The 17,779-nt window shown below is 43.1% G+C and overlaps 1 protein-coding gene across 10 annotated transcripts in view; it reads left to right on the top strand.

Annotated features, from left to right (window-relative positions):
* The window catches only part of ZHX3 (zinc fingers and homeoboxes 3), a 125,152-nt gene that overhangs the window by 64,670 nt on the left and 42,703 nt on the right, over positions 1–17,779 (top strand). Inside the window, exon 1 of one of the 10 annotated variants that reach the window (XM_025470079.3) lies at positions 15,163–15,289. The exons of the other annotated variants lie outside the window; for them this stretch is intronic. The gene's annotated coding sequence lies outside the window, so the exon portion shown is untranslated. Of the gene's footprint in view, positions 1–15,162; positions 15,290–17,779 lie in introns of those variants that run through there. 10 annotated transcript variants of the gene reach the window in all.

Below are 17,779 nucleotides of genomic sequence, written 5' to 3'. Positions count from 1 at the left end.
CTATGACTTAACGTCTAAATTTATCCTCTTCGATTCATGGCTGCTATTGCATTTGTTATGTTTTCTATATATAATTTATTTCTTGATTTTTATATTTCTTTGTTGTCTCTGTTCTGTCTTCTGTTTTGGGGAAATTTTTTCTTCTTTCCTTTTAACTTTTAAATGAATTTTAAAGGTGAATAGTCTTTTGAGCTTTCTTATTGCCAGAAATAACATTTGTTTCTATATTTATTTACTATCATCAAAGCAAAAGCAGGAACTTTCCTTTTCTTCCATATAAGGAAACTCAGTTTCTCCCTGTCTTGGCATCCCCCTCTCCCTATTCCTTATCTCCCCCTCCTTATTTTTTCCTTTCACATTTTACATTTGTTCTGTGAGGTAGACTCCTTTTTCTGGGCTTCAGCCTGGTACTCATAAGTATTTTGCTATTCCTGATGCAGTGAGTTATGACCACTGCAGTGTCACTCTGAGCTGGATGGACGCTGAGGTAGGTGCAGGAGGTACAAAGATAAAGGCAGTTCTGACCTTGCCTTCAAGGTTCCCTTTCTGGTTGAGGAGGTGACACACATGCGGACTAACTTGATGGCAGAAGACATAATATGTCCGGTATCTTGGAGACACAGAGGGAGGGAGGGCGGGATGGACATTTGGAGAGTCAGCAAAGGCATTCTGGGAGCGGCTGCTGCTATACCAGGAGACCTTTGTGAGATGGAGGATAAAACACAAGGGCCATGACCTGAGGGTGCTCAGGTTTGCCGCCCGAGTTCATCAGAGCCTGGCTGGAGAGGACACCAAGCAAGGGGATTTGGTTCTACATTGTGAAGCACCTTGAGTGCCTGGCCATCGAGCTTCCATTTGGATGCTGTGGGCCACCTTGTAGAGGCTTTATTTTTTTTTTTTTTTTTTTTTTTTTTTTTTTGTAGAGGCTTTAAAGCAAAGGAATACTGTGCTCAAATTTGTTTTTAGGAAGATAAGTCTGGCTACGGTGTGAAGCACAGCCTGCAGGAAGTCAGTCCAGCGGCTCTGGCAGTGATTTGGGTGAGAGGTGGTGGGAACTTGAACAAGGCAGCAGCAGTGGCAATGGAGAAGAGAACATGAGGTGTTTGGAAGCAGTACCTAAAAACGCTAGTATCTGACTCAGGTGAGATTGGGAATGAGAGGATGACTGGGAGAGGTTTGTTGATCTGTTTTAGGGAGGGTGATAGCAGACAGTGGAAATATCAGCCAACTTATGGAGTGGGGTATATGGTGCAGAGACTCATTGGAGAGAGACAAAGATTTTATTTTAGGATTTGTTGATTTTTAAATACCCTAGAAGAGATCTAGGGAAACATATCTAGGGGCAGCTGGAAACATGGGTCAGAATGTCAGGGGTGTGGTGTGAGGGCTGGAGATAAAGGGTAGGACACGCTTGCTCCAAGGTTGTCAGAGTCATGAGAATAGACATAAACTCACAGGTAGAACATGTAGACAGAAAATGAAAGGGCTTAGGATGGTCTCTGGGCAAAGACTGGTTCTTTATGTGCAGGAAATTGAGATGTACTAAGTACGTATGTCCATGAGACATACTGTAGTATTTGTCTCACACAGGGTGGTGAGAACTTTTTCAGACAGAGTATTTTATCTTCTCCATAGCCCGTGTTTGGAAATTATTACCGCTCTACTTTGTGGGCCAGAAAACTAAGACTCCAAGGCATCGCTAAGCCAGTAAGTGGGATTGTTGTAATGAGGAGTAAATGAACTACAACCTGAAGTGCTCAGAATGAACAGTGTCCACTGCATGTTGTGTGCTCTACTCTTGTTAGCAGCTCTTGTTATTTTTGCTGCTGCTGTTGTCCTGGGGGAAGATAGAAGCGATGAGGGCAGCCCGGGTGGCTCAGCGGTTTAGCACCACCTTCAGCCCAGGGTGTGATCCTGGGATCCCAGGATCGAGTCCCACGTCAGGCTCCCTGCACGGAGCCTGCTTCTCCCTCTGCCTGTGTCTCTGCCTCTGTCTCTCTCTTCTTCTCTCTCTCTCTCATAAATTAATAAATAAAATCTTAAAAAAAAAAAAAGAGAGAGATGATGTTTTCCTGATTGCCATTTGGACCACACAAATAAGTGATAAATTTATAGACTATTGAAACCTTAATTGAAAAACTAAAAACAGGTAAGTCCTGGGGGCCAGATAGCATTCCCCCAAGTTCCTAAGGAATTCAGCAATGAACAACTTTAACCTTGGTCCAGATGTGGCATCTGGAGTTGCAGATGTCCACTGTGTGGCCTCACCCTCCCCATGGCAGTGTTGGATTGCTTTCTCTCAAATACAGGCTTATAAAATTTTTATTTCTACCTTACTGAATAGTTCTTCCAAAAAAAATTGTTATTCAATTTTGCTTACCCATCTGCAAATAAAAGATGCTGGCCAGCCAGCACACAAAAGTGACTTGCCTGAAGTCCATTGTAGGGTTAGGATTTCAGCCCATGGTATCTGACTTCAGTGGTATTAAAAGAGGAGAAAAGGTTTACTGGAATGTATATATATCAAACTATAATGCTATCTTAGTTCAGAGTGCTGTTAACAAAATACCACAGACTCGGTGGCTTATAAACAACAGGAATTTATTCCTCAGTTCTTGTGGGCAGAAGTTGAGATAAGGTACCAGCATGGTCAGGTTCTGGTGGGAGCCCTCTTTTGGGTTGCAGGTGGCCTTTTTCTTAAAAAGTATCCTCATGTGTGGGGGGGGGGTGGGGAGAGTGAGAGAGGTCAGAGGTCCCATCTGTGAAGGTACTAATCCCACTTAGGAGAGCTCCACTATCATAACCTAATCACCTCCTAATGCCCTGCTTTCTAAGACTGTTACATTGGGAGTTAAAATTTCATCATGAATTTTGGGGTGGACACAAACATTTAGTCCCTAATAAGTACCAATCTCTAAAAGTATGGTTATGAGCTCTCCATAATGATTTTTTTACAATAATATTTTTATGAGCAGAAAATATAACACCTTGAACAGGAGTAATTAAGTGTTTGCAGGACAGAAATAATATGAAATCATATCAACTAATCTCTTAGAGTTTTTAAGGAAAGTGAGCAGACTTGTGAATGAGGGAGATAGTCCCTTAAGAAAGAACTTTCAGGGCATCTGGGTGGCTCAGTCCATTAAGTGTCTGCCTTCAGCTCAAGTCATGATCCCAGGGTCCTGGGACCAAACCCGCATCAGGCTCTCTGCTCAATGGGGAGCCTGCTTTCCCTCTTCCTCTGCAGCTCCTGCTGCTTGTGCTCTCTTGCTCCCTTGCTCTCTGTCAAATAAATAAATAAAATTATTTTTAAAAAGACAATTTGATTCATCTAAAATAAACTCTCACATGTTTATTAACTATAAAGGAAAGAAAAGATAGTAACTTTGTAGCAGAGAAACCAGGTTAACCAAATGATCACGGTCAACAATCACTGGTAATAAGAGCTATTGACATCATGAACTCTATGATATGCACTGAGGAGAGCACAACATCATTTCTGTTGTATTTTTGTCAAAAATGCATAACCTCAGGGGGAGGTGGTGAAATAGGTGAGAAGAATTAAGCAGTGCACTTGTCATGATGAACACAGGGTGATGTATGGAAGTGTTGAATTACTGTGTTGTACACCTGAAACTAATATAATACTGTGTTAACTAACTGGAATTAAAAACTTAAGAAAATGTGTAACCTCAGTGTAATCATGAGAAAACATGAGGCAAATGCAAATTAAGGGACATTCAACAAAATAACTGATATTCTTTTTTTTTTTTTAAGATTTTATTTGGGATCCTTGGGTGGCTCAGCAGTTTAGTGCCTGCCTTTGGCCCAGGGTGTGATACTGGAGTCCTGGGATTAAGTCCCACATCAGGCTCCCTACATGGAGCCTGCTTCTCCCTCTGCCTGTTTCTGCCTCTCTCTCGCTCTCTTGCTCTCTTTCTTTCTCTGTCTCTCATGAATAAATAAAATCTTTTTAAAAAATATTTTATTTAATTGGGGGGGAAAGCATGTGCCCCAGTGCTCACTTGCTCACAAGTGGGGGGAGGGGCAGAGGGAGAGGGAGAAGCAGGCTCCCCACTGGGCTCAGAGCCAGACACAGGAGGGCTCGATCCCAGGACCCTGGGATCATGACCTGAGCCAAAGTCAGATGCCCAACAGAGTCACTCAGGCGCCCCTAAAATAACTGACAAATATCCTTAAGTATCAAAGACTCAAATGACAAGGAAAGATCAAGGTTCTGTCACAGGCTGCAGTAGACTAAGAAATGACTACATACACTAGGGATTCTGGATAGGATCCTAGAGCAGGAAAAGGACATTGGTAGGAAAAATACTTGTGCAATTTGAAAAAGATGTTTATAGTATTGTACCAGTGTTAATGTCCTGGTTCTGTTCAATGCACTGGGCTGATGTGAGTTCATGTCAGGGGAAGCTGAGTCAGGGATATATGGAAACTCTACTATTCTTGCAACTTTTCTGTAAGTCTAAAAAATTAGCTGAAACTAAAAAAAGAAAACTTTGACAAGATTCGTTACCAAAGTTTTCTGTGTTCTCCCTCTCTCATTTTCTTTTCAGTAAAAAGCCATCATAGGTTAGAGAAACAATTTGGTCCTGGGTTAGAAACTGGCTTAAGAATAAGAAGCAAGCTTGGAGTTCAGTCCCTCTGAGTGGGAAAATGAGAATGAGCTTGCCACAGTGTTGCTTCTGTGATGTGTTTTTTGATGTGTTTTATTTTATGATGTGTTGAATTTCCCACATCCTTGTAAAGCTCTTCTGATGGGAGATTTTTCTGAAGATTTTATGAAGCCAAGTGGGCAGAAAATTAGTGCAAGATACTGCACTTCTGGGACACCTGAGTGGCTCAGTGGTTGAGCGTCTGCTCAGGTTGTGATCCCGGGGTCCTGGGATCGAGTCCTGCGTCGGGCTCCCTGCAGGGAGCCTGCTTCTCCCTCTGCCTGTGTCTGTCTCTCTCTCTCTCTCTGTGTCTCATAAATAAATGAATTTAAAGACCTTAAAAAAAAAAAAAAAGATACTGCACTTGGAAAAACAAAAATCCAAACCAGACTTAAGAGTCATGAGTCCGGGGCAGCCCGGGTGGCTCAGTGGCTTAGCGCCGCCTTCAGCCCAGTGCCTGGTCCTGGAGACCCTGGGGTCGAGTCCCATGTCAGGCTCCCTGCATGGACCCTGCTTCTCCCTCTGCCTGTGTCTCTGCATCTCCCTCTCTCTCTCTCTCTCTCTCTCTCTCATGAATAAATAAAAAATCTTAAAAAAAAAAAAAGTCATGAGTCCAAGGATATCAATTAGTACTCTAGTGTTCTCTGAGGGTATCACTTCACTGTTTGTTGCTGAGGCCAAAATGGGCTTGAAAATCAGTGCCCACCCAGGTAGAGATGACCAAACCTAAGCAGCCCTCTGGAAGCATATGTAGATGAAAGTCTCTCCTTGGTCATTAAGAAGCAGGCAAACTTTAAAGCCTGGTAAGTAGAAAAATCATAACAGATAGAGGTTTTTAATGTGTTCAAATGAAGACTGTTGCAAAGAGACAGCAGACTGGGAGTCTGCATGGAGTCTAGGAGGATTTGGACTCTGCCAGGGTGCAGATTGCTCTGTCCACAGTGTGGAAGATGCTCCACTGGCCCAGGACAGACATTTCGGTTGCTGCAAAGCTAGGCTTGCTACATATGCAGGTTGAAAGCCTTCTTTAGGAGCTCTACATTTTTACCTGATTAGGGATGGCCTGATTAGGGATTCTGTTTCTCAGATGCTTCAATGTAAGGAAAGGACAGCTCTGTGTGAATGATAGGAGCAGAGGCTCCTGTAAAGCTGTGCCCACTCTAAGAATGAGGGGGAAGATCTAATGTGTCTCCATTGAGTTTGGTTCGTATTAACCAGTTCTGGGCCCACCCACTTAAGAATTTCATAATCTCAGTGAACCAAAAAATACTGTGTGTGTGTGTGTGTGTGTGTGTGTGTGTGTATTTAGTTAGGAATATTGTATTTCTGAACTTAGAAAGCTGGGGACTAGGCCATTTTCAGTTAACAAGTATTTTATGAGCACCCATTGGTGTGCCAGGCATTGTGTTAGCCCCTGAGAATATAGCAATGATCAAGAGAGTCATGGTCGCTGCCTGCATGGAGCTCACAGACCAGGAGACTGCACCTCTGAGTCTGAACCAGCCCACCTACCTCCCTCACATGGCTTGGTTTACACCAGATAAAAGTTTGCCCATATATAATTCTGGAATTTAAAAACCTCCTAATGCATATTTGTTTTAATTTCATTCCAACAGTGCTTAAAAGATGTTTTCATGTATACTTCATACATTTCATTTATGTAACTTTGAAGTAATATTTCATGCCTTTAATCATAAAGCACCATTTCCCCTCTCCGGACCACTCCCATCAGATTCTGATGTTGAAGATGCTTTGGGAAGGGCTCTGATTACTTATGGCAATCAGAAATATGTTTACCAAGGCATAGTGAGCGTGTAGAGGTGTAGTGTGGCCAGCTGGCAGTGTCCAGAGGGAGCCAAGTCTTCTCTGCTGCATAGACATTTCTCCCTTCCTGAATTTAATCTCTCAGGTCAGATTCCAAGTTGAATCTCAAAGCAATGAACCAGTTAGAGTGATGCTAACTAACTTGATTCCACAGCACTGTTATTCTCTTCCCTGGCCCTCCTTCGAGAGGCTGTGGGCTTTATTGAATAGAGATTTGTCCTCATGCCTTGAGTTGGTAAAATACTAATGATTAGGAATTTTTAGTTATCCTATTTAAAAAGTACAGTGAATAAGCGATGAACAGCATTTCTTATTTATCAGAGAAATCAAGGATAAGCTATTGGTTGACAATTAATTTGGAAGGCTCACCTCTACTAACCCGGTGGAGCATATAAATGGTCATTTTTTCAAAGTACTTTTGCAGAACAAAGTCTACATTCATTAGCAGAGCTTTCCACCATCTGATCCTGATCCCTTTCCAGCCACAAATTTTCCAACCCCCTGCATAGCTTCTCTTACGCCCTAATAGGCTCTGTGTACTTCATATTATCGCATCATCAAGCTTTCTCTGTTTTTTTCTGCCTTCAAGTCTTAGATCATCCAGTTCCCACCACCACCCCTTCCCCTTGAAGATGCCTTTGGTCTTCCCCTGGCATTATTTTGAAAGAGACATACTAGATGCCCCCCCCCCTTTCTTTTTACAAATGAGGAGACTGAGGAACAAAAATGTTAAGAATTTTGCCCAACGGAACAAAGTGGTGGAGGTGGGATTTGAACCCAGGTAGTCAGTTAGGAGTCAAGGCTTCTAACCACTACTTGATATGCTAGAAGCCCGTGCTCTTTGCTGTGTGCTATACTGGGATGATAATAGCTAGCATTTATCAAACACTGGCTTTGTAGCAGGAATTGGGCTATGTGTTATATGTTTATTATCTTACTTAATCCACATAGGGCTTGGGGCTGAGCACCTTGTAGTAGGCAGTACTACACTGTAAGCCTCGTAAGTGTTAACAGGTATATGAACAAGTGGATGAATAACAATAGGGAGAGGGATTAGGAAGAGAACTAATGTGTGTTGAGTGCCTTCCGTTTTTTTCCCTAGAGAAAGTTTTCCCAGTATTTTATTATAAAAAATTTCAAGCGTTCCACAAAGTTGAAGAATTTTACAATGAACAGCTATACCCACCACAAGGTTTCGACCATTGACATTTTACTCTATCCTATCCCTTTATCTAGCCATCTATTCATCATATTTTTAAATGTATTCCCCCTCAGTGCTTCAGCATACCTATCACTATGTAGAGGTCATTATTTGCTTCTATTATTTTTTTCTTTTAAGGTAAGATTTTCACATTTCATTTTAGTTAAATTTTAACTGTACATTTGCTGAGTTTTGACAAAGGCATACACCTGTGCAACCCAAACTCCTTTTTTTTTTTTTTTTTTAAAGATTTTTGTTATTCATTCATGAGAGACCCAAAGAGAGAGAGAGAGGCAGAGACAGGCAGAGGGAGAAGTAGGCTCCTCACTGGGAGCCTGATGCGGGACTCCATCCCTGGACCCAGGATGACGCCCTGAGCCAAAGGCAGACACTCAACCGCTGAGCCACGCAGGTGTTCCCCCCCCTTTTTTTTTAAGATTTTATTATTTTTTTAAAAGATTTTATTTGCAACTCAAACTCCTACCAAGATACTATCATTACCCAGAAAGTCATGTCATGTCCCTTCCTAGTCAGTGCCCACCCCTACTTCCTAGAGGAATATCTACTATTTTTATATTGTATATCGATATGCTTTTTTTGTAGTTGTTCCAGAAGAGTTTAAGGTGGCTCATTCAAATCCATAAATACAGCAAGAAAACATAAATGAGAACTAGGTGGAAAAAAGAAACTAAGGAATGCTAATTAGAGCTAGGAGAGCACCATGATATACCAGGCACATTTATAAGTAATGTATTGCTTAATCCTCATAAGAGGTATACATAATTATTTCCATTTTATAGATGGGGAGACACTATTTGTGTCGCTAGTAAGAGGGACACTCGGGAGGAGGTAGGGGGTGAGGTAGCTAGGTGATGAGCATTTAAGGAGGGCACATAATGTAATGAGCACTGAGTGTTATATACAAATGATGAATCACTGAACTCTACCTTTGAAACTAATAATATGCTATATGTTAAATAATTGAATTAAAAAAAGTAATAGAGATACTCTTTGACGCTGAAGTCCATGCTTTTTCCACTGTAGCCTCCCGAAAGTAAGACAATAGGTAAAATAAAGCTTCTTTTAAAAGTAAATATTATCCCCAATAATATGTGCTGAAGTATTAATAAAATATAGCAATGATCAAGAGAGTCACTGTATTACCTCGACGTGTTGGTAGATGGTGAAGGTGGGGTCATTACAATAGTCCTGCAGTATTTGCAAAGAGCTTTAAGGTTAAGGTTGGCTTTGAATTATCCTGTATGGCCCTAGAGATGGGCTTCAGTGTCCTCAGTAAGAGAAAAAGGCAGCTTTTCCAGAATTGGAGATAAAAATGGGAAGTCTTAAAGTGGTCTTGTTAGTTGTCAAATAGGGCCCTAAAACACTAGCAAGGAAGCAAGCAAACATCTTATATATGAACAAGTCTTGGTCAGAGCTTTCAACTTTGACTTTAATAGGGTTCATTTGTTAGTTATATTACAAAAGAGTACAGGTAATATTTGGCAAAAGTATTGTAAATATCTAATGGAGGGCCTGAAAATCATTGTATCTGCTACCGTCTACATTCTGTGTTGAATCTCCCTTATAATAATAGATAGGATGTAGAAGTAAAGGGTAAGAAAGAATTGAAGATTACTTAGAGGGTTTCTTACTTGAAATACCAGAAAAGGCATTAGGCCTTTGGTGGTAGGAAGGTAATCACAGGGCTTCTGGATAAAGTTAGGGAAAGACTTTGAAAAAAGACAGGGAGGAACCCTGGGTGGCTCAGTGGTTTAGCGCCTGCCTTTGGCCCAGGGTGCGATCCTGGAGTCCTGGGATCGAGTTCCGCATCGGGCTTCCTGCATGGAGCCTGCTTCTCCCTCTGCCTGTGTCTCTGCCTCTCTCTCTCTCTGTCTTTCATGAATAAATAAATAAAATCTTTTTAAAAAAACAAACAGGGAAATGGGGGTGTTTTATTGATAGCAACTTGGCAGTTTAAAATTGAAGAATTTCCTCCTCTGGGCTATGCTGTCATTTTCATTTGATTTTTTATAACTCCTGTATCTTTGATGAGATTTTTAAAAATTTGTTTCAGGAGAATTTGTGATTGCTTGTTGAATCATTTTTATGATTGCTTCTTTAAAGTCATTTGTAAGCTAATTTCTATATCAGATTCATCTTGGTATTGGTGTCAGCTGATTATCTTATCTCCTTCAAGTTGTGATTTTCCTGATTCTTGGTGTAGTGGGTGATTTTCAGTTCTCTTCTGAACATTTTGTCTATTATGTTAGGAGATTCTGGGTCCTATTTAATCTTTCCTTTACCGGGCAGTCACCCTATTTAGGTTTAGCACACAGGTTGGGATCTACTTTTGTGGGTTATGAGTTCCACTGACATTTCTTTTCAGAGCCTTTGTTTTTGCTATTTTGATCAGCTGGGTTTATCTGGTGCAGCCAGGGCTCTCATTGGTCTCTGCTGGTGCTGATAGAGGGATGGAGCTTCCCCAGACCATGCTGTCTGGTGCCTGTAGGTGGGAGTAGGGAGTCTCTATCCTGCTGGGATGAAGAGTGCTTCCCCAGACTGTTTTATTAGTGGTCTCCAGTCTATCTCTGTTGGTGCTGCCAGCAGAACTCCTGTTTTCTAATGGGAAAGGATAAGCCTACCTGGATTGTCTTCTGTTGCTAGGTTGGGGCTTGGGAAACATTGGGTCTTGGCACCTTCTGTTGGACTGGGGGTGGACAGCAGTCATAAGATGCTCTGCTGCTGTGCTGGTCCTTCAGTACTGGGGTCACTAACCTGTTGGCCTTCCTTTTTCAACCTTTCAGACTTCTCCTTTGGTTGCCTCTCAGGTTATTTCCAGGGTTTTAAGTTGTACTTAGCCAAGGAGGTTGGGGGAGAAACCATTTAAACCATCTTAACTGTGATGGTGTTCTATTTAACCATTTGTTTTTTGGATTATTCAGTAGTTTTAAATAGTTCTGTAGACATTGTTAGGGGGCGGGGGCGTCTTCCAACAGCCTGGACATCTGAAAGGCTTCCTTACTGCACAGATCCACAGGCCTGGGCCTGGTTGGCTGCCCAGCACAGGCTGTTACTCATCTGTCTTCCGCTTGCTTGGCTAGTGATGTCAGTTCTTTTTGTCTGCTTTAAAAGCAGGCATTTCTTATTGTTGTTGTTCTTATGCTCACTGAATAATGCAATAGTTTGTCACACTTCTAGCATGATTAAAACAGATAAACTATTGCCTTTGTAGAGCCTTTCCTTAGCCTATCATTTTGGTCGATTTTGTTTCTCTTTTGGCAAAGATTTTGTATTAAATTCAGCCACGCAATTGTATCTAATTGTGACCTAACTATGAGATATTTAATTTTTATGTGAACATTTCTGTTTCAGAGCTGCAAAAACAATGGCCAAGTTTTTTCACAAATTAGTGTGAAAAATGTTTTGACCTTTTCTACTTGTGAATGTGGAATTTGAGGTCATCTCAGTTCTTCAGTAAAATGTACCTTAAAAAAAATCAGAGTGGGAAATCCTTTATATTAGAAGCAACGGGTCCCTTTGTATAGTTTACCATAATAGTTTTGCACAAATAATTTCAGGTTAAAATTGCATACTATTTATTCCCACCCATTTCCTTTATTGGCTGTGACACACAGGAATTACGCCCATTGCTTGACTAACCTTTCTGACCTTTTGTTACTTGGCTATAAATTGACTTGGGTCTTTTGCAAAAACACTGTCAGGGGGGAAAAATCTTTTTGTTAGAACCCAGCCAACTCCTGCTTCAGTGCAGAACAGTTTGTTCTCCTGAAGAAACGAGCCAGTTCAGTGAACAGAAAAACATAGCCATAAACTGGCATCGCCAAAAACTGCAAAAGCGATTGCCCATGATCATTCCATAGAGCAGGGAACTTTGAGGCTTGGGGGAGAAAAATACAGTTTTGAGTTACAGGGGGTCTAGGCAAATGTAATAGACACGTTAGAGTTGTAATTTCTTGAGGGCCTCTTTTTCTGAGCTCTGGCAGTTACCAACATTTGAACATTTTAAATGGGAATATGGGGTTCTCCCTTTGCCTGCTGTCTGGTTTGCAGACTGCCTGTGGAGCATATAAGCCCTGCACTTGAGTTGATCTTCCCACTAGGTCTAGGTTGAAAGCTGCTTCTGTCCAAGAATACAGACATTTCCTGAGTGACTGCTCCATGCGACCCATGGAGTCCTAGGTCCATTGCCCAGGGAAGACCTTTATAGTGGGCTAGTGAATCATACAAAAACGTGGAAAACTGTGACAGCATGGCAGCTGCAGTAACAAAACTGTACAAGACACAGACTCATTACTTGGCAGACTTTGCTTCATTTGAGTGATGTCTGCAGGTTGTCTAAGGAGTTTGCCGCATAGATGAGAGGAGAAGGGTGTAGTGGGCAACAAGGGGAGTGTGTGTGAAGTTGAATGGTGACAAGACAGTGAGTGTGGGTGTCCACGTACTGTGAGCAGAATTGCTTGGTAGAAAGTATGAGGAGGGAAAGGAGTGGTGGATTGTGGAACTGGAGAGGGACGGGGACCAGTAAGTGTGTGTCTAACGTGCCATGCGAAGCACTTTGGAGTTTATACTGTAGGCCATGGGAGCCGTGTCAGGGCCAGAAGCAGGGGGTTACCCTGGTGGAGTTGGAGTGGGAAGATGTGGGCTTGCAAGGAAGCGTGAGCTCAGGAAGGGATGGTTGGACCAGACTGGGAAAGGACCTGGACACCAGGCTGAGTGGGTACACTCTGGTGTGTGGGGCATCACTAAAGGTGATGGGCAATGTGCTTTGGAAAGGCACATGTGGTTGTGATGTGGTGATGCAGCAGTACATATGAAGAAAGGTGTGTATGCGCAGGCAGTATCTGACACCGCCGCAGTCTGCACGTGGGAGGAGAGAAACCACACGTAGGGGCCGCATTGATGTCTGGGAAGCATGAGGGGTGAGGAGGAAGGCAGGAGCACCGACACTTCTGAATTCTCAACATGCCTGGCAAGGATACCTTCACATTTACTACCTTGTCTCATTTCCCTGTATGTGCTGATAGCATCCCATTTTATAAAAGAGAAAACTGAGGTTCAGGAGATTAGATACTTCACCCAAGACCCATGTGACCTGTACTAGGAAGTTGCTGAGTCAGGGTTGGAACTCCAGTTTATCTGGCTCCAACCATAAAGACCTACCAGTTTTGCTCTAGCTGAGCCCCTCCCCGCCCTGGTGTTAGCCCAGTCTCAAAATGCCTGCATGCTCTCTGTAAGAGCTATATAGAAATAATAACTCTACTAGTATTTAGACTTGAATATTAATGAAAGTACAAACCTATTTTGCGAGCCTATTTTTCTTTTTCTTCTTACCTGTCCTCCCATGAAAATATCAGATACGTGATTTTACTCCTTAAAACCCCACCATTTTGGAAGAATTGGTATGGGGGAAGGCCCAACCAAATTGGCAAAAAGTATAAATGGCTGAATATCCTAAAAGAAATGTAATTTTATAATGTTCATGTGAGTGTGTATATACAATTCATATTAGAATGATAAACTGTGGCTTTCAGTAATTAGAGAAACTTTTAGGACTAGTATGAAGTTGATGTAATTTTTAGTAAATGTTTGCTTTTAAAGATTTCAGAAAACATTTTTCAGGTAACTGTACTGTAGCTGAAGGGAGAGGTTTACTAAGTAAAAACCATCTTTAGTCAAGTCCCAGGGCAAATGAAGGATTCTGTCTGTGAAAAATGGATTCTACAGTCATGAGTCCTGGATCCTAGGATTGAGACCTCGGAGGCAGTTGGGAGAGAACCAAACACAAACCTAGCCTAGGCTGTATCAGAACTCTATTCTTGGTTAATGGATCAGCCCCTGGTTAGTTACCAGAGAGAAATACTGTCCCATTTGGGACTGGAGCCTTGAGGTTCCAGCATCAAAGGCTATAATTACAGAGTGTTGCAAGCTGTCTCTTCAGCATCTCATTTCACCCTTTTTTTGCTTCTCTAAGTAGAGCCAGAAATAAAGAATGTTTTTGAGGTAGAAAAATGCTCGAAATGTGGGCAAGGTATCTAAATGTGAAGCTAGGTCTGTATTATGCGTTTGTGGCATCACGAGCTAAGAAAATTGCTGGATTTTTAAGAAAAAATTAATCTCTAATGTGACCGAGCTGCAGCACTGTAGCATGCTCCCCTGCCAAAACAGAGATTATATATAGCGCAGGAAAAGCCAGCCCTGCTTTCCTCAAGTGGCTGCCGAGCAGAGCATAGCAGGAGAAACACTTATGTAAGCGGGCGCGCTCATTAGTTGGGCTGTAAATTCACACCGCTGGGCCGAGGCGGGTTCTTTGTCTGCCTTGCATTAGCTCTTGCTTCCTCACAGCTCTAGGGCCTGTGCCTGGCACAGAAGGAAATGCTGGAGACGCAGAACCCTAAACACAGCCCTTGACAGTGTAGTCTAGTGGAACAGACAGCAGCTCCAGCTCACGCTGTGGGCCCTGGAGCCCAGAGGAGCCCCAGCCCGGAGGAGACTTCCAGCCATGCCCGGGGCCTCTGGGTAGCTGGGGAGGCCCTCCATCGGTTGCCTCCGTACAGCTCACTTTCCTCCACTGTAAAGAGATGATGATAACACCCATACTGTTCACGGGTATCACGTGATGCCATGAAAATCGCACGCAGTAGCCCACATGACGTGCCTTACCTAGAATTGGCACTTTGTGAACGTTCCTTTCTCTGCCTCTTTCCTTTCCTCAGACCCCCAGACCAGTTCCACCTGGTTTTCTCCTTACTGAGGAACATGGACACCTTTGTGAACTCTATCAGGCTCTCACCCTCTCACCTCGGGGTGCTCCAGTCCGCACCGCTTCCTTTTCCTCCCTGGCTCCCAGGAGTGGGTATCCCAGGTGCTTTGGCCTAGCCTGGGCAGCCGCAGCCCAAGGGGAGAGTGCGGGCAGGGGAGGTGGCCACTGAAGGCTCAGGCACAGCTGACATTGTGGTCATAGCCACCTCATACATGGGCATCTCACACACTAGTGGTTCTCCTCATCCGGGTCCTCTCAGATCCTCCTCCCTGGGTGTTTCTCTCTTGTTTCAGGTTACTGAAAGGAGAGAAGACTGAAGATTTGCCCTTGCCAAGTTGCCTAGATCTAGAATCCTTTCTCTCGTCCTGCAGACGTTTTGCTCCCAGCCCGGGTCCAGCTGGGCATTCTTCAAAGGGACTCCATGGTGGGATCACTTTTGGCTCCATTTGTCCAAGTGTTGTCAGAGTCCATACCTGGGGGAGTTGATGAAAGGACACTGGGGCTCTCTGCTTCCTTTCCTATGTGGTTCATAGTTCCCCCTTCCTATTGTCCAGGCCCCAGTGGCTGCCACACCTTCATCTAAGGTAGTGGTGCTTGGCAGGACACAATTGGCAGTGTCCACAGACCTTTTTGATTGTTACAACAAGGGGGTGGGGCAGGAGGTGCTGTAGGCACCTGGTGGGTAAAGGTCAGAGACATTGCTAAATATCCTACAATACACAGGACAGCCCTCTAGAACAAAGAATTGCCTGGTCTAAAGCGTCTGTACCAAGGTTGAGAAACCCTGATCTAAGGGATTTCCCACACAAGGTAGGTTGGTTCTCTCTCTCTCTTTCTTTCTTTTTTAAAGATTTATTTATTTATTTGAGAGACAGCAGGAGCAGGGGGAGATGGAGGGGAGGGGCAGAGGGGAGCAGCAGACTCCTCACTGAGCAGGGAGTCTGCCGCCCGCCCCCCATCCCAGGACCCCAGGATCATGGCCTGAGCTGAAGGCAGACGCTCAACCGACTGAGCCACCCCAGCGCCTTATGAACTTCTTTTTGCTTGTCTACCTCTGTGTCTGTCCTGGGGGTCTATTGTTAACCTCAAAAGCTCCTCCTCCCTGGTAGGTGGCCTTACCGCTCTGAAGTTTTTCTTCACCCTGCTCAGTCAGAGCAGGTCCTCACCTTCAGGTTTCCAGACTGCTTGTCTGTCTGTTGCAACACCTAATCACCCTTTGCCTTCTGAAAGTCCCCTTCAACTTGGCTTGTTCTTTTTTTCTTGAAGCAAAAATAAGAGCTTGGTCCTAATGAGGATGACCATCCAAACTCCAGTTTATAGAATAATAGTATTCCAAGGCCCCACATCTTTTGCACTAGGAGAGTCCGTGATACAACATGGAATGAACACTGGACTTGACATTAGGGGATTCAGTCTAATAGCTAACTATAACATTCCAGCTCTGTGACAATAGACAGAACTTCCCTGAGTTTCAGCTTCTACACAAGTAAGATCAAGATAATGTCTATTTCCTAGGATTATTTGAGGCTGTGAGATGTTAGCACAGAGCCTGTCACACAGTAGTCCATCAAATGTAGGTTGAGGCTGAAAAATAAATCTAAGGTCCCTGATGTGACCCTGAAAACCGAATTGTTTCCCTTTGCCTTGATAGCAGCAATCTTAATTCCGGGTAGCACCTCACCATTACACCTGTGAGAATACATAGAGGCCCTACTGGCGTTGGGCCAGTAGCACATCTTTTTCGTTGTGAAAGTACTAGAGTGCTGAAATGTTCACCTGTTTCTCCTGAGTCATTGGCTCCTGACTTCCCACTGCTTTGATAAGGAGCTGTTTCTCTCTCTCTCGGAACACTGGGGCCCTAGAACCATATCCTGAAGGTTGGGAGGTCTCCCTGACCTGGGTAGGCAGGTCAGCTGCCTTGTAAGGAGGCTGCTGAGGCATGAGAGGGACACTTCATCCATCCATTCGCTCCCACGGCTTCTTGGTACATGGAGACCAGCACAGAGGAAGTAGTAGTACGTTTTGTTCACACGTTATATTACATTTACCTTTTTCCCACAGTGCTGAGAGGTTAGTGAAAATTGATCCCATGTGCAAAGGCATTTGTCATATATTCCTAGGGCCAGGGTTATAAAAACCATCTAAATATCCAAACAGTGGAAATCCCTTCTAGTATTTGCCCAGAGAATTTAAAACTTACTTCTTCTATGTATGGCCTTATCTCTAGAACAGAGAAGTAGTCTGTGCATATCAAAGAAAGAACTGATTCCATCCTTGACAATAGCTAAAAAACATCCTAAGGCCTGCAGAAATGTCATCGGCCGTCCATTTTTATCAGTGGTTAATAATCAAGAAATGTTACATGAGTAGGTCATGAGTCAGAGGCCAGGGGATGGATGGTGTATGATCAGCTGGACATCAGTATCTATAGGGCTCACATAACAGCGGCTTATGATGGCTCCTCCTAACATGACATGCCTTCTTTGGTTTCCTCTGAATCCAGGGGCACTTAACCCTACATCCCAAGACTTAGCTCTTAACTCTAGTATACTTTCTTATGCTGTTCACTCTTACAGGATGTTTGTGTCTGTTTTCTTGCCAACCAGATGTGCCATAGGTTATGAGTGTAGCTCTGGAGTCAGGAAGACCTGGATTTGAATCCCAGCTGTTGCCTATTGCTTGTGTGACCTGAGTGAAGTTATTTAGCTGTTCAACTTTGGTTTCTGAGTAAATTGATTGATGATACTTAGCTCATAGGATTGTTTCAAGGATTAAATTAAATGAGGAAATAAATGGGAAGCAGTTGGCACAGTGCCTAACAGTAATTTTTTTTCGGCCGGTGGTGGTGGTGGTGGTGTGGTTCTTCTCCTTGAGGGCAGAGACATTGTGGATTTGCACTCTCCCATTTCTACTGTATTTCTTAGCATGGAGCTGAGCATTTCATAGTACTCAGGTATTTTTTATTTGAAATAAGTGACAGTGTACACATCTGTATACAAACATGCTCAAGTAGGTAATCTGATAATAACAGTAACTTAAAAACCTCTAGCAGTCATGTTTTAAAATTGGTCTGGCTCATTCTTAAAAATTTGGTACACAAGGAGGGGTCTAAGATAAATCAGTGCCTACTTTTTATAGTAAGTTAGATCATTTCATCTCAGCCCTTTTGCTTGGTTAGGATTTACTGAGATGTCCTCTGCCTTCTGGAGGATCAGTGTATAGAATAGCTGTTTGTGTTGTACGGTATCTTTCCAAATTTAGCCTACTTCCTCACCTTTGCCCATTTCCCCTTAAAAAGAG

This window comes from Canis lupus, chromosome 24 (genome assembly GCF_003254725.2).
Source record: "Canis lupus dingo isolate Sandy chromosome 24, ASM325472v2, whole genome shotgun sequence".
NCBI lineage: Eukaryota > Metazoa > Chordata > Mammalia > Carnivora > Canidae > Canis > Canis lupus.
The sequence above is the reverse complement of the archived record's forward strand: the minus strand, read 5'-3'. Positions and strand labels throughout refer to the sequence as shown.